Genomic DNA, 15,238 nt, shown 5'->3' with positions numbered 1-15,238 from the left:
AACTCATTTGAATGTCTGGGGTGGGGAAAAGCTATTGCATGCAATTTGACCCCCCCCATGTTAAAATAGTGTATATTTTAACCTTTGACCCACATGATAGGAATTGTCATCAAGTGATGCTTGACTCTGATCCTAGGCAAAGAGTAGCTTCCAATATTGTGTGTTAGTGAATTGTGGTGGTAATTTTTAGGCCATGCCTAAGACATGTCTTTTGTTTTCAATACAGTGGGCTTATTGCCCACCCATTTCTTACTACTGGTTGACTTCATAGTCACTCTCATTTCCTTGCTTTTAATTAGTCAGCTGCTGTAGGCCTCCGCCCTCTTTGTGTGTTTATCCCCCGCTTTGAGCACTGAAGCTTTTTTGTGTTCTTCCACTGCTCACTTGTTTAGATGCTACTTTTTTCATTGCATACGTATAAGTACTCGACTAGAGTGAGTCTTTTCCAGCTGGCTCCCTTGTGTGCCTCCTCCCCTCCATGTTCCTCCTGTGTCTATGTTGGCTTTGCCCTCACATTCCCCACTTCCTATTGTGGTCCGTGTTGGCTTTGCCACCTTCCTTCTGTTGTCCATGTTGACTTTGCCGCCTCCATCCCTCGCGCTGCATATATTGCCTTTGCCCCCTCCTTTCTGCTGTCTCTGTTTGCTTTGCACCCTCCCTTCCTCGGTCCTTGCTGGCTTCACTTCAACCCTCCACGGTCAGTGTTGGCTTTGGCACCTCGCACCCTTCCTCCTGCTGTCCGTGCTGGCTTTGCCCCATAAATTCCTCTGTCTCTCCCCACTGCATGTGTTGGCTTTTCCCCACAGCTGCCACCCTCTCTCCTGATGTCCCTGTTGCCTTTACCTACTGTGTTGTTCCAACCCCATGCTGTCTGAGTTGCCTTTTGACCATATCCCCTCCGGCTGTCTGTGTTGCTTTGCCACATTCTGCCATAAAAAAGTGTTATGACAAGGACACCGCTGTGCCATAGCGCTTTTCCCACCCCACCTGCCCTCTGTGTTGCCTCCTCACCCGCCCTACCCTTCTCGCCCACTCTTTCCTCCCTCCGGCCAGATGTGGTACGACGCGGTCAGCCAATGCCTATTGGCTTCGCCAATGTTTGCTATAGAGGGGAGATGAAGATATACTGTAAGTAGATGCCTCATTTCAAATGATCAGATTGGGTATGTGTCTTCCCCTTTTCCACATTAAATGTGTAGGATGACTTAAAGTGAAAGCTTATTTTTGTAGTCTTATGATCTTAACCGACTGGAACGACCTACAAAGCAATAATATATCTGCAGAAAGTTGAGTTCAGCTCTTTAGTCTAGATGTTACCTTAAACTATGATGGTTTTGTTCTCTTGTGAATGCTGAATAAATGTAGATTTGCATACAGATAATCAATGAAAAGTCCAGTATATGCCTGCTGGCAATCACTTACAAATTGTGTTCCATGTTTAACTGCAGCGATGTACAAGTCCAGTTTCTAAAGCACATATCCTTGTCAGTTTACAACTTGTAAAATCTTCTGGGCAGCAGTGGGACATATTGTTTAGAGGTCAGGAGAAGAAAACCACAGGGATGGGAGAAGGGCACAGTTGTAGCAATTGCTTTCCCTGTTGAGCCTTATTGACGCCCTGGTAAATCTTGTCTTTACTGAAGATGTTACACATGTCAACAACATTCACTTTTAAGGTCAACTCTGAAAGTTCCTTGTACACCAGTTTCTATATGTATACCTACTATTGTTGCGATGATCCACTGCGCACTGCTCATACAGATATTATTTGAGCATACAGATGTACAAACTCACAAAAGATGTATAACTCAACTCTGGGGGCCTGGCTTGGTTCCAATGGAGTAACGTGTGTTTAGCGGCCTTCCCAGCTGAACTCCAACATCTGCCGCAATCTGTTCTCCCTCCTCCCCATTAACACCAGCAACGCGAAGGCGTTGGTCTGTCTGCATAAAAACTCATCTGTAAGGAGTAACTCACCCAGAGACCTAAGATTCAAGATGGCGCCGCTAATTGGAACTTATCCCTGTAGTAAGTCGAGAGGGACAGGAGCGGGGCACGTCCCACAGTCGAGGGAGCGTAAGGAGGTAACACATCAGTCCCTGTTGCATATTGTCACTCATTGCACCGTGCAAGAAAAGAAGCCGCCGAAAGCTCCAGCACATCGCGCCTGCGTTTTGAGGTGAGAGGCTGATGGGACTTGCCACACTTTGATCCTGAACAGCCTGGGGTGGACAACAGGCCTGCCGGCCCCACCTTCGGGTAGCAACGTGCTTGTCAGCTAGGAGCTTTGGAACAGACCAGAGAGCTGCGGCTGTGATGAGGTGAGCCTGAGCAACATCTGGCAGAAGGGAAGCGGGCATAGCATCTCATAGCGAGCGAGACGACAGTGGTGAACAAGTCCGGACGGCCAGTGGAGGCCTGGGGGTAGGCAGGCATTTGTAGGCCTAGGGACACCTGTGGAGCAGGCTGTGGAATCTCCCCTCAGCTGCGTCTAGCTATTACTCCCCACAGCCGACCCTGAGCAACTTTGACTTGCGTGGCTCACATGGGCCTACCGCTTGATTAGCAACAACTATAATAAGATTGCAAGCATTCTACATCACCTCTCGAGCCATTAACGCAGAACACCGAAACTCTCTGATTACAGGTCAGTGTGGTAACCACAACTTATTGACTCTGCTTTAGCTGACTGAGCTGCGAAACATTGATATGGGCCTACACTGGCTGAGGGGACAAAGGCACAGCTATACCAATACCACTCCATACTTTCAAGAGACCAGCCTCTGGGGCAGATGACATGCTTGCACCCAGCATAGAGGTGGGGTTCTATAGCTGCCTTCGTCATGGCTGTATATCCCACACAAGCAAGGGCTGTTTTCTTCTCTGAAGCAAGTGGGTGAGAATCGCTTTTTCTGCCCACCGAGAACGCGTCACCATCTTTCCGAGGCTCAACGCTTGGGTTGAGGTACAGCTCAATTGCGATTAGCATAAGAAAATGCTCCTAAGCAGCGCAGGGAATGCAGAGCAACAGTCAGCGCCCTTTAAAGGGGCTGGAATTCTACCGGAAGGACTGTACGCATGCCCCACACAGCACCACCACTTAAAAGCCCAATAGCCCCGCTGCATCCATGCGCCCCTTCACCATGGGCAAATCAATGAGGAAAAAATAAACTACAGAACAAAGGGGCTCGAACGGCTCATGCTCTCCTAATACGCATGACAGAGTGCCTACCTCCTACACTCTCCCTGGACAACAACAGTAGACGACACTAGACACCGTAGTACAAGCTATTGCTGCCTCCAAGGAAGCATTAGAAATAAAAATAGACACAATGTCAACTGATTTGGGCATCTTAAGAGATGACCACTGGAGGCTGTCGGATAGAGTCTCCTCCGCAGAACACTCCCTTGAAGACGTATCATGGACCTCCAACAACAGCGAGAGTGCATGGGCACAATGGAGAACAAAGTGAAAATACTGGAAACTCGAGAAGAAGATGCAGAAAACAGGGCCACAAAAACCAACATACGGATAATAGGACTCCAGAAAGAATCAAAGGGACAGGATCAGACATGACAGAGTTTCTGGAACAATGGATCTGCCATAATGTGGCTCCAGAGGGACTTTCCCCATACTACGCACTTGAACGCACCCATTGAGTGCAATCTCGACAACCTCTGCTGGGATCCTAGGACCATATCCTCACTAACGCAAGACTACATGGGGAAATCCTGGTGGAGAACCACTGTGTCATGATTTTTCCAGACTTCACCAGAGAAGTTCAGAAGCATAGAGCTTCATACACCAAAGCAAAGAAAAAACTGAGAGCCATGGGGATCCAATATGCCTTGCTATTCCCTGCTAAACTCCGGGTGACGCACAACAATTAAGTGCTTTTCTTTACGTCACCTCAGCAACTTTGGGACTGGATAGACTCAATCAAGACAAGAGCATCTGGAGAACCAAGCAGCTCGAGAAAGAAAACACATGCAAAAGAAAAGACTATGAGAGAAAGGAGTGGAGCAGCCCCCTCACACACTCAGGCCCTGTAAGAACATTGAAAGATGGTGGAGGTGGGAGCAGCTCTCAATAGAGCAAGTCAGAGACCTCCCGAAAAAACAGACAATGCCTCAGACAGAGACTCCGAATCTGAATGTGCTTCGATCTCCTCTTTTTGACTCTGCGGACCCACCACCGGTGGGAACACCTGGAATATCAGACGAAATCATCTTGGTGGGTTAGGCATCTCTGATGGAGTAATTTCCGGCAAGTAAGGAGGGGAAAAATGTGTGATATGAAAAATCAGACCGGTGGGGGGGGCTGTTTAGTACACTTACAACGGGCACTTGGGAATCACAGCTTCTAAAAATGGCTGTCGTTATTTGAATCTCAGGCGCGCAGCCTATCTAATACAACTGGGGGACTCAGCAATGATGCTGGCGGGGGAAACAACATAATACTAATAACCTGGATGGGGTGATGTGAACCTGGGAGGGCCGAATTGGGAGCTTCCTCCACCCATACTCTTTAAAGGTTGTGTGCTTTGAAGTGTGCACAAATGTTGCTGGTGTGTAAGCTGGTTTGAATGGGGAGGTTCTGTTTCCTTGTCCTGAGGAAGGGGATTTGGGTAGTTCGAGTTGTTGAGTGTTTTTGGGAACCATACTGGACTTGCATCTGCACACCTATCACCACGCACACCATTTGGGGGGCCCATCCACACTCTGTCTCCTCCCCCCTCCCATCCCTGTCGCCCTGTGTTAAAGAGACCCAATGGCATTCTTTCCAGTCTATGACATTAACAGTTGGAATGTTAGGGGGCTTAACAATATGTCAAAAATGTTTCAAAGTATACTCCTACCTGAATAGGAGAGTAGTCCACATAGCAATGATCCAGGAGACACACCTCACTGCTCCGGAACGTGACGCCCTTAGGAAAAGATATCGTGGACAGACATATGCCACAACATACTTGTCTTTTGCCAGAGGGGTACTAATATGGATTCTTCCAGGGGTCGCTTTTCAAGCTACAAGGGAATTAATTGATCCAGATGGTCGACCTGACACGTTCTGGTGTCAGGTCGGCTAGCAGGCCAAGAACCCACAATAGTGGGAATATACACACCCAACCACAACCAAGGGACCTTCCTCACTAAGTTATCCAGCGTTATGGCCCCCATTCCTGACCCAAGCTATATTACTGGGGGGGCGATTATAACTCCGGCTCAAACACATACCTTGACAGATCTCATCCATATTGGGAAACTCTCCAGTGGTACGCACGGGTAAACTCTTCCAAGAATGACAACGTAATTGGGGCCTATTAGATTCTTGGAGACAAATGCACCACTATTTCAGAGATTACTCCATTTACTCAGGGCTTCATGATCTCCATGTTAGGCTAAACACTTTCCTGGCATCTCCTGATGTCCACAGGACTATCCATACCTTGGAATACTTGTGTTGAACAATATCAGATCATTATCCCCTAGAATTATCACTGGCATGGCATAAGGAGCGCCCTTGTATATCAGACTGGTGACTAAAAATAGACAGCCTAGAAGACACAGCATTTCACCACTCCATTGGGGAAGCCATTTGAACTTACATCATAGAGAATGCGGCCTCCACCAACACCGGAGCTCTGGAATGGGAGGCGTTTAAATCTGTAATTAGAGGTAAATACATAGCAGAAGTGGTAGGAGTCAGACACACCCTGGTGAAAGATATCGACAAAAATAGAAGAGGCCCTTTGAGCCTTAGAACGTGAAAGACCAGGCAACCTAGACCTTGGACCACCGTTATTAGAAGCAAAAGAAGAAGTGGCGGACTCCATGGAGAAACTATGTTGTTTTGATTATAGGGCCTACATGACACGAGTGCATGCTGAAAGGGGGAAAGCGGAGATCCTCCTAGCATGGCTGGTAAACCCTACCCCAGTAACTCATTGTTATTGGAGAAGGAGGTTGAAAATGGAGAGCGGCTATATCGCCAAGAAGACATAAACACCAGATTTGCTGAATATTAAACCTCCTTGTAAGCGCCACCTGGAGACATCCTCACTCCTTTTCAATTGCAATTCCTTGAGGAAAGGAACCGTCCACAATTACAAGTGGAAGATGTGTTGAACCTAGGAGGACCCATTGCAGTTCCTGAAGTATGTGCTGCTATAAAAAGCAATGGCTAGAGGGAAAGTACCACGCGCAAATGGATTCCTAATGGAGTTTTATGTCACATATAGAAACAACCTGGCCCCTGAACTGGTGGAACTTTATGTGGAGGCTCTACAGACAGGTCATCTCCCCCCACAACAAATGAGGCCATAGTGATACCCTTTTTAAAACTGGGACGTCCAGCTGAAGAGGTGCGCTCATACCACCCATTATTCATGATGAACATGGACTGCAAAACCCTGAGTAGAATACTGGCTACATGCTTCCTGCCACAGATTCCTAAATTGATCCATCCAGATCAAACAGGGTTTATACAACGTCGAAATACAGCAATTAAGCAGTGCCTCATTTTCCAGCTAAACCCACTGCAGGCAGGGGCAGAGGAGGCGGTGATCATAGCCATCGACATAGAAAAGGCTTTTGAGACAGCCTGAGATGAGATTACCTCTGCCAGGCAATGGAGAGGATGGGATTGGGACAGGGATTCATCAGATGGACCAAATTGCTATATGCAGAACCAACAGGGAGAACAACATTGGGGTCCCATGTGGTGGGTGGGATACGAAACAGAGTTGCCCCCTTTCTCCACTCTTATTTGCAGTAGCAGTGGAACCACTTGCACATGCAGTCAGAGTTGGGGATTATTATAGGGGACTGGAGGCACGTGGACAACTACATAAAATTGCATTGTATGCGGATGATATGATCCTCTTCCTCCGCAATGGCGAGTTAGAGTGTCAGGGGGCTATTTCACTACTAGAACGCTTCGGGGCTCTTTCGGGCCTTCATATTAATTGGCAGAAATCACATATTCTTCCAATGCATCAACACATGCCCCACCACACAACTTACAGGGTTTAACCTGGGAAGAGCCCGCTTTTAAATACCTTGGCGTCCAGCTTTACCACGAACCCTGTGACCTGCTGGAAGTTAATGTGGGCGTGGCAATCAGAGGACTCGGAGCGAATGTAGCCTTCTGGAGAACACTCCTGCTTTCTGTAGCGGGCCACATAGCAGCCGTTAAAATGGTAGCCTTACCACGGCTGCTCTACTTCTTTACTACCCTGCCGATATACTGCCCACGATCCCTCTTCCGGGAACTAAGCTCTATAATGATTGAACACATCTGGGAAAGACTAGAATAGCCCTGGGCAAATTACAGCTCCGAACCAGAGAGTGGGGACTCGCAGCTCCGGATATAGAACTCTATTATCTAGTCAGTCAACTCCAGGGGTTTGCATAATGGCTTTATGTGAAAAGCCAGCCGGACAGGGAGATACCCTATAATACCTCACCCTACCATACACTACTTTGCATCCTAATAGATCCTAGAGGAGCCCATCCCGAAGATTCAGTAGACTTACAAGTAATAGGGCGCTGCTAGTTATGCATGTTGCAACGCACCCGAACAACATCGCCGTATGCCCTGGAACTCCTGCTGAGATATTTAGCAACCTTACCAGGAGGTCGAGCTCTTAGAGGGATGTCCAGGTGGACTGAACACAACATCACCAAAGGGGGGGGGGGCATATATAGGGACGGGAAGCTCATTCCCTAACTGAAGACTATGGGGCCAGATGTAGGAAACTGTTTGCGAGTCGCAAACGGCAAAATTTGCCGTTTGCGAGTCGCAAATCGCAGTTTCCTATTCAGAAATGCATTTTGCGAGTCGGGACCGACTCGCAAAATGCATTTCCGACTCGCAAATAGGAAGGGGTGTTCCCTTCCTATTTGCGAGTCTGAGTGGGATGCAATATACGCGGTCGCAAATCGTATCGCAGTTACCATCCACTTCAAGTGGATGGTAACCCACTCGCAAATTGGAAGGGGTCCCCAGGGGACCCCTTCCAGTTTGTGAATGGACCCCAAACATTTTTTTCAGGGCAGGTAGTGGTCCAAGGGACCACTGCCTGCCCTGAAAAAAAACGAAACTAAAGGTTTCGGTTTTTTTTTTTAAGTGCAGCTCGTTTTCCTTTAAGGAAAACGGGCTACACTTAAAAAAAAAAAACTGCTTTATTTAAAGCAGTCACGAACACGCAGGTCTGCTGACTACAGCAGGCCTCCATGTTTGCGAGTGCCTTTACTCGCTATGGGGCCGCAATTTGCGACCCACCTCATGAATATTCATGAGGTGGGTCATTGCGACCCCATAGCGAGTCGCAGTCGGTGTCTGAGACACCGTACTGCATAACATTTTGCGAGTTGCAAATAGCGGGTCGCTATGACTCGCTATTTGCAAGTCGCAAAATGTTTCGTTTCTACATCTGGCCCCAGGTTACTTCAATGGCAGTTCTTAATGGATAGAGCAAATAGAGCACTGGTCACTATGATTAGACAACACTGGGGAAAGGGAACAACAGAACCCCTACACCACTTGGGCTACCAGAGATTATGTACCATAGGTGACAAGGATAAAGCAGTCACACTCCTATATGGGGCGCTACGAGCAGATGCACTACTTCCACTGGATGCTTTACGTCTAAAATGGGAAGGTGACCTCGGCTCCCCAATCAACGACACAAAATGGGCAACATCATCTCATGGTCAGCATCTAGAAATGCCTGTTTTAATGTGATAAATTATTATATACCACGTAGGGCTTACCTCACCCCTGGTAAAACAGCCCGGATGCTTAGCACGGAGGAAGCCTATTGGCCACGATGTGCAGAACAGAGAGCCGACATCCTTCATGTGCTGTGGTCCTGCCCACATTTGACAGAGTTCTGGGAGGGAGTATTTCACTGTTTATCTGAAGTGACGGATAGACGGATCTTGACTACTCCTCTGGTTGGCTAACTGGGGGGATTCCCGTGCCCCAAATCACCTACATTTACAACCAAATTCATAGATCTCGCCCTCCTAATAGCCAAAAGGGAAATCACGATGCATTGGAAGCCCCCAAAAGCCCTTACATAGATAACTGAAAGGAATCCCTGCTGCGTTGGGCAGAGTTGGGGAGCCGGGTACTATTTAAAAAAAGCAGTGATAGGGCAATGTACTACAGATAAAGATGGGGCCTGGGACCATCTAGTTGACTGTCTAAATGATCCCGCGACGGATACCCCTGACACCTTCATGACACTTTCATAGAGCAGGGACACTGAAGAACTAGGGACTCTTGATTTTCATTACTCTAGTGTGGAGCTCTACTTATGGCGCAACACCCTTGGGGGCCGGTACTGAAAGATCACAAGGGAGCAGATGCAAGGGGGAAGTGGGTGGCAATGTTGGATAGTTTTCAGTGGTGGAACACTTAACAGGAAAATACGAGGCGCTTTACTGGATAACACTAGCGAAGGTGCATACTCCTTCCAGAATTGATTGTGAAACATAGGTGCAGATTGACAAATGCATGAAGTCCTCCACTCGGTTTATTTGACATAAAATGCCAATAAAATATGTTTTTAAAAAAAACTCACCTCGACCAATTTAAGGCTCTTCTATTTGCTAAAATATTTGCACCTTCTGTGTTGCCACGTGCCATGCTCGTCTTCCATGTTGTTTTCTTTCAGTTGTAACTTTTGTCTTGCATTCCCCTACTACGTCCCTAATGATGATTCACTCTCCAGCAACCCCCACTGCTACCCAACACCATTGCTTAATAAACAAAAGCCTTTTACGCTCCTTATTTGTTTTTATAAGGATTGCAATATTTTGGAAGTGAGCGCCTGCTTGGTGCGCATGCCCACAAAATGACACGGCTGCCACGTCACACAACCTTTTTTGTTTGTTTTCTCTAGCCATGCTATCAGCAGGGGGGGATCTATATAGTATTGCAAAAAAACATTTCCAAAGCTAATAGTTTGCAGAGGCTAGACATATTGGGGGTTATTACAACTTTGGAGGAGGTGTTAATCCGTCCCAAAAGTGACGGTAAAGTGACGGATATACCACCAGCCGTATTACGAGTCCATTATATCCTATGGAACTCGTAATACAGGTGGTATATCCGTCACTTTACCGTCGCTTTTGGGACGGATTAACACCTCCTCCAAAGTTGTAATAACCCCCATTGTCTTTGCTAATGCTTGTTCATCCTATGTGTCTTGGCAAGATCAATCTTGTATTGCTTTTATATTTAGAGGAAAAAAACATTTTTGGAAGACAAGTCCTTAAGGTAGAAAAGTGCAATTTTATTATTTTCTTCAAATACATTGTAAAAAAAAAAAGATCTTTCGGCCTACCATTATGTCCAGTACTTTACTCCTTTTTCTGAAGATATTCAACAAGTCAACAAGAGACCCCCGTCTGAACCTGAATTCCCTACAGGTATTAGCTTTACCTGAGGTGTGACACCGCGAGGAAACAGAATTCCAACCTAAACGTATGGATGTCGATTTACCAACATACCTCTTTCGGTAAGGTGACTTACACACGACTCTAATCTATAAAACACTCGTGCCCCACCGTTCACCAGTTGGAGTTACCTCAAGGGCTGCTCCCATTGAGCTACAGAACACAACACCTGGTCTAGGTGAGATGAGAAACAGATATGCAAATAATCCTCAAATATAAAGTATATCTAATCTTTCCTCATACTCATGTATTGAGGATATCATGAAAACCTAGAAGGATTTTTCTGTTTGGTGATTCTTTGAGCACAGGCCTAGAAGTCCGTCCCCTCTGGCTCCTATGAAATACTTTTGTGGCTGGGAAGAATCCACGAGATGTAGCTCTGCCCCACCCCTAGCGGCAAGAGGCGGGCCTTTCGCGGGAGCCTCCAGATACCCAGACCAGCGTACGCATGGCAAGGGGTGCCGCCATTAGCAACAAGGCCAAAGATGTCATCCTTGCACATTGTGTGGGTGTCATGCCTTGTTTCAGAGAACTAGGCACTCAATTATTTATGGGTGCCCTGGGAGACATGAGAGAGAATTCCCAACGAGTCCCTGGAGAGCCAAGCTAATAAGCTGCAGATTAATTTTTAATGCATCTCCTGCATGGAGATAAGTGCGTTTGTGACCCTGACTGACAGATTTCGAGCAACCAAGAGCTACTGACTCGACCTGTGCAAGACAAGATGTTTGGAGCATGAAAGACCTTTAGAAAAATTGGGCACCTTTTTGTTTCTTTTATTTCTAATTTCTAGCCCAGGAGAGGCCGCACTGGAGGATGACACAGGAAGCTTTCAATCGCTAACCAGAATTACTTGTTATATTTTTGGCTTTGTCTCTAAATCTTCCAATCACTTTCCCTTAAACCAGATTATTCTACTGTTGTCCTGTTTAATAGAGATCTCAAGTTGTAAACCGTATTTGATTTTTCCACTCTGTTTTGTATTCTGCTCCATAAAGGTTTGCTTTTTCAGTTACAATTGCACTTAGGTGATAATGACTTAATGCCAGCTATGAGGTGGGACACAACCATGTTAGACAAATCTAGGACGACGAAGTGTCTTGTAACAAAAGAAGTGCCCACGCCAGGATTGGATGCTCCATGCACATATGACATAAGCACTATTTCCAACATAATCCCCCTCCACACCGTTGTTTTGCTACCTGTACATACATGTTACATGGAGATGTACTGTATTCTAATCATTCTTCATGAGCACTTTTAAGCAAGGTAATGTTTTGTTATAAAATATTTGTGTAATTACATGTAATCGCTCAAAAGCAAATTATGCGCACCCCTTCTAATAGCCTTTGAAACTTAGAAGCATATTAGCAACCTTTAAGACGTGGTATACGTGGTCCTAGAGAGTCAGTTTACTGGGAACCAGTTGTGACAAGTGGAGTCGTTTACCACTTGTGTCCTGGGGCCATTGTACTATTGATCGTCAAGAAACATCGGCAAGTATCGTATTGTTTAGCACTTTACTCACTCAGGGTAGCAAGGCCAAGCTTAACAAGGATTACTCAAGGAGTCAACCAGGTGTAGACATTTAGAGCATGTTAACCACAACAGTATCTCCCAGAAACTGAGTCGCTAGTCAATTCATCACTTTTACTGGAGGAGAAGTACTCTGAATAACTAAATACTAAACATAATATGACGATGGGCGAAGAAAACCAGAATCCTCAAGCTGGCACCTAATTTGAGATCTGACACCCATGTTATAGGTTTTAAATGCTAGCACTGACGGTGAAGACACTTGCCAATGTTTAATTCTGTTGGGTCAATTGAGTCAGTTCCCAACCTTTGGAATGTGGAACACCGATTCACTTAGCAATAATAGGGCTGGTCTAGGATTTGTTTTTAGGGGCAAGCGCAAAGTGCTCAGTCCCCTGTTATAATCTCTCTTTGGGCTTCTAACCACACCCATGTCATGTCAGTCACTTTCATTGGTTCCTGGGCTTGCCTTTTAAAATCCGCTTGCTTTCATTAGCGAAAGGCATGCATACGTCATGTCTCTTCCGGTGTTTAGCCTTCCTCGAGCGCATCGACCAGCTACTGAAAACATACGAAGCTCGATGTTTTCCATCTGGTTTCTGGATTACTTTTTCTCTTTATCTCACAGAGCGGTCATACTGGGCAATAGTCGAGCACTTTGCATGACATCGATCCTGTAACATAGGTAATTGCACTTTTGCCAGTTACATAGGTAATTGCACTTTTGCCGCTAGGTTTCTGTGTGAGCGAACTTTTATTTCCCTTTGTGTGTCTGCTTTGTGCTGATGGCGGCCGTCGGCTCGCTTATGTGAAACTTTTAATTTTTAGTTTATATGGCAAGAAAAGTCTGGTTAGTTATGTGAAACTGTTTTACTTTTCATTTTTAATTTATGTGGCAAGAAAAGTCCAGTTAGGAGTTTATAATGCTAATAGCTCTAACTCGAGCAAACGCGAGACCCATTGCATTGCAAATGCTTGTTTGATCACCGGTACCAAAGAGCCTAATCTGTCATCAGTTCTGCTACATCACTGCTACTAAAGCGGAAGCTGAATATGCACCGTATGCCCTCATTCATGACTAGAGATGGTGGGAAATGGTTTGCATGCCTTCATGCTTGTCTTAAAAAGTGAGAGCTCCAAACCCATCACAAATAAGATTCAACACAATATTGATTAGTACCATTTGCTTGGATGTTTGGAATAGTTTTGTTATTCAAAATATAAATGTGATCTCAATCTGTAACAGTACACGAGAAGACATTTTTTGGAAGAAAACCACAGATTTCTTGAGTACCTTGTGGACTGCAATTGAGTATGAAGTAACAATGCCTATTTCAGGCATCCCAATGTTCTAAACTTCTGCCACAAAGACAAGCGGACAGGGGGAATGCATGAATTAATCTTACCCACTAGCGATTGTTCGGGCCTCATCCCTGTCCATCATTTTTTACTCACCATGGTACCTTCGTTTGGACTCAGCCTTATGCAAATCAGTCCTGACCATTCTGCAATAGGAACAACCCAGCCTGAACTGTCAGGCGAGATCCTCCCTGAACCAGAACACAAGCAGCCTTAGACTGGTTTTGCCCAGATTAGGGTTTATCAGTCAGGTATATCCTAGTTCTAACCCGCTAAAGACTTTGGAAGATTTCAGATATTAGATTTTAGAAGGATGAAAGGCTTTGTTAAGCATCAACATAATATGTATTTGTAAAGTGCATGGTCAGTCATTGTGTTTCTTGGTGCTTGCTTATTGTTATTTAACACCGTGATAATCCATTTATCAACTTGTGAAGGATGAAAGGCTGAGTGAATCTCATTGAGACTGAAACTAGGAGTAGGTGATAAATTCTGCTCAGCTTGTGGAGTTGCAGGATTTCAGCCACTCTGAGTTATTCCTGTAACATGGAGTTCTGGCCAAATTTCACCAACCGCCACGTGGGATTGTTTTTTCTTGTGCGTGGCTTACCAGCGGTAAGTTGGAGAGCACTAGGAAGATTTGGCAGATTTTCAGTCGCTAGGAGGGCACCGGTGAGATTTCTGCAACGTGGGCAGGTGCGACCATTCATGGTCAGAAAGCTGCCGCTCGAGTAGAAAATCTACTCAAGCTGCAGCCAAACCAACTCGAGAAGCAGTGCCCTCTGGCTCACACTGCATGGTGCCATTTGCACTGGTTTTTCAATGCAGAACGTGCTCCCAGCACTAAACTTCAACGTGACATGCCTATTTCCGCCCATTTGCGGAACTCCTTGGAATCTTGCAGAGTTTTCATAGAAGTCCTTGGAATTCCCTGGAGGCAAACTCGGCAAGTCCTGCCCATCCCTAATTGAAACCGTGGTCTAGGACAGATCATCACAGAAGATTCATAAGCCCACTAAGCCAGCACACCCAACAAACATAACATTTTCATTCTTCCATAGTTGTATAGATCTTATTTGGACTTGTTGGCATTTAAACTTCTGAGCTGTAGGGTGTTTTGGTGAGGCATCAAGGGGAATCTACAGAACAGTCCAAAATCACTTTCTTCCCTTTTAGAATGTTTGGGAAACTTTCATGGTCAGTTCAACTAGGAGACCTCAGGTGCAGTCCTTTCCTGTATTGGTGGTGACTGTGTGCTTGCCCTAATCAACTGGTAAAGACCATTGAAGTCCGCTGTATACTGTGTTGTGGACACTCAACGTGTCGGAACAAGGATGGGAGCCACAACCCCTGAGTAAAACCAAACAAGAGTCATTACATGGCATTTCAGATATTGAAACAAGATTGTAAAAATATAAGAAGACAATAGATGACAAGGAAAGATAAAACAATGTATAAGTCTGCCTGATGTGAATCAGGGTTTATTATGGTATGGAAAACAAACTCATGAAACTCGCAAGTACGCTTAGTAAAAAGGAGTACGGTAACAAGGATGGGAACTTGAAACTACACATATAGCTCCACTACTAAACTCAACAATGACATAATGAGAACAGAACTAGTCCTTTACACACAATAATGCATCCACCTAGGCGCATGTTTTTCCCTAACAGGCTAAGTATGATGGGAATCCCATGAAAGTATTTTGCTAGTGGCAGAGGGGCCACTCCATATGTTATAATATCTGCCACCCCAAGACCTAACTCCACCAAGACTCTTACCAGATATGACACGCTCCAGCCATCACCAGTAAACCGACCACACAACAACGATCTTTTAAGTACCTAAGTATCCCACAGAAGCTTTCATCTATCTC

At 45.6% G+C, this 15,238-nt stretch overlaps 1 protein-coding gene across 3 annotated transcripts in view; it reads left to right on the top strand.

Annotated features, from left to right (window-relative positions):
* The window catches only part of LOC138267341 (excitatory amino acid transporter 1-like), a 220,365-nt gene that overhangs the window by 159,278 nt on the left and 45,849 nt on the right, over positions 1 to 15,238 (top strand). The gene's annotated exons all lie outside the window — the stretch shown is intronic.

This window comes from Pleurodeles waltl, chromosome 12 (genome assembly GCF_031143425.1).
Source record: "Pleurodeles waltl isolate 20211129_DDA chromosome 12, aPleWal1.hap1.20221129, whole genome shotgun sequence".
NCBI lineage: Eukaryota > Metazoa > Chordata > Amphibia > Caudata > Salamandridae > Pleurodeles > Pleurodeles waltl.
Note: the sequence above shows the minus strand (reverse complement) of the source record. Positions and strands in the feature narration are given on the sequence as shown.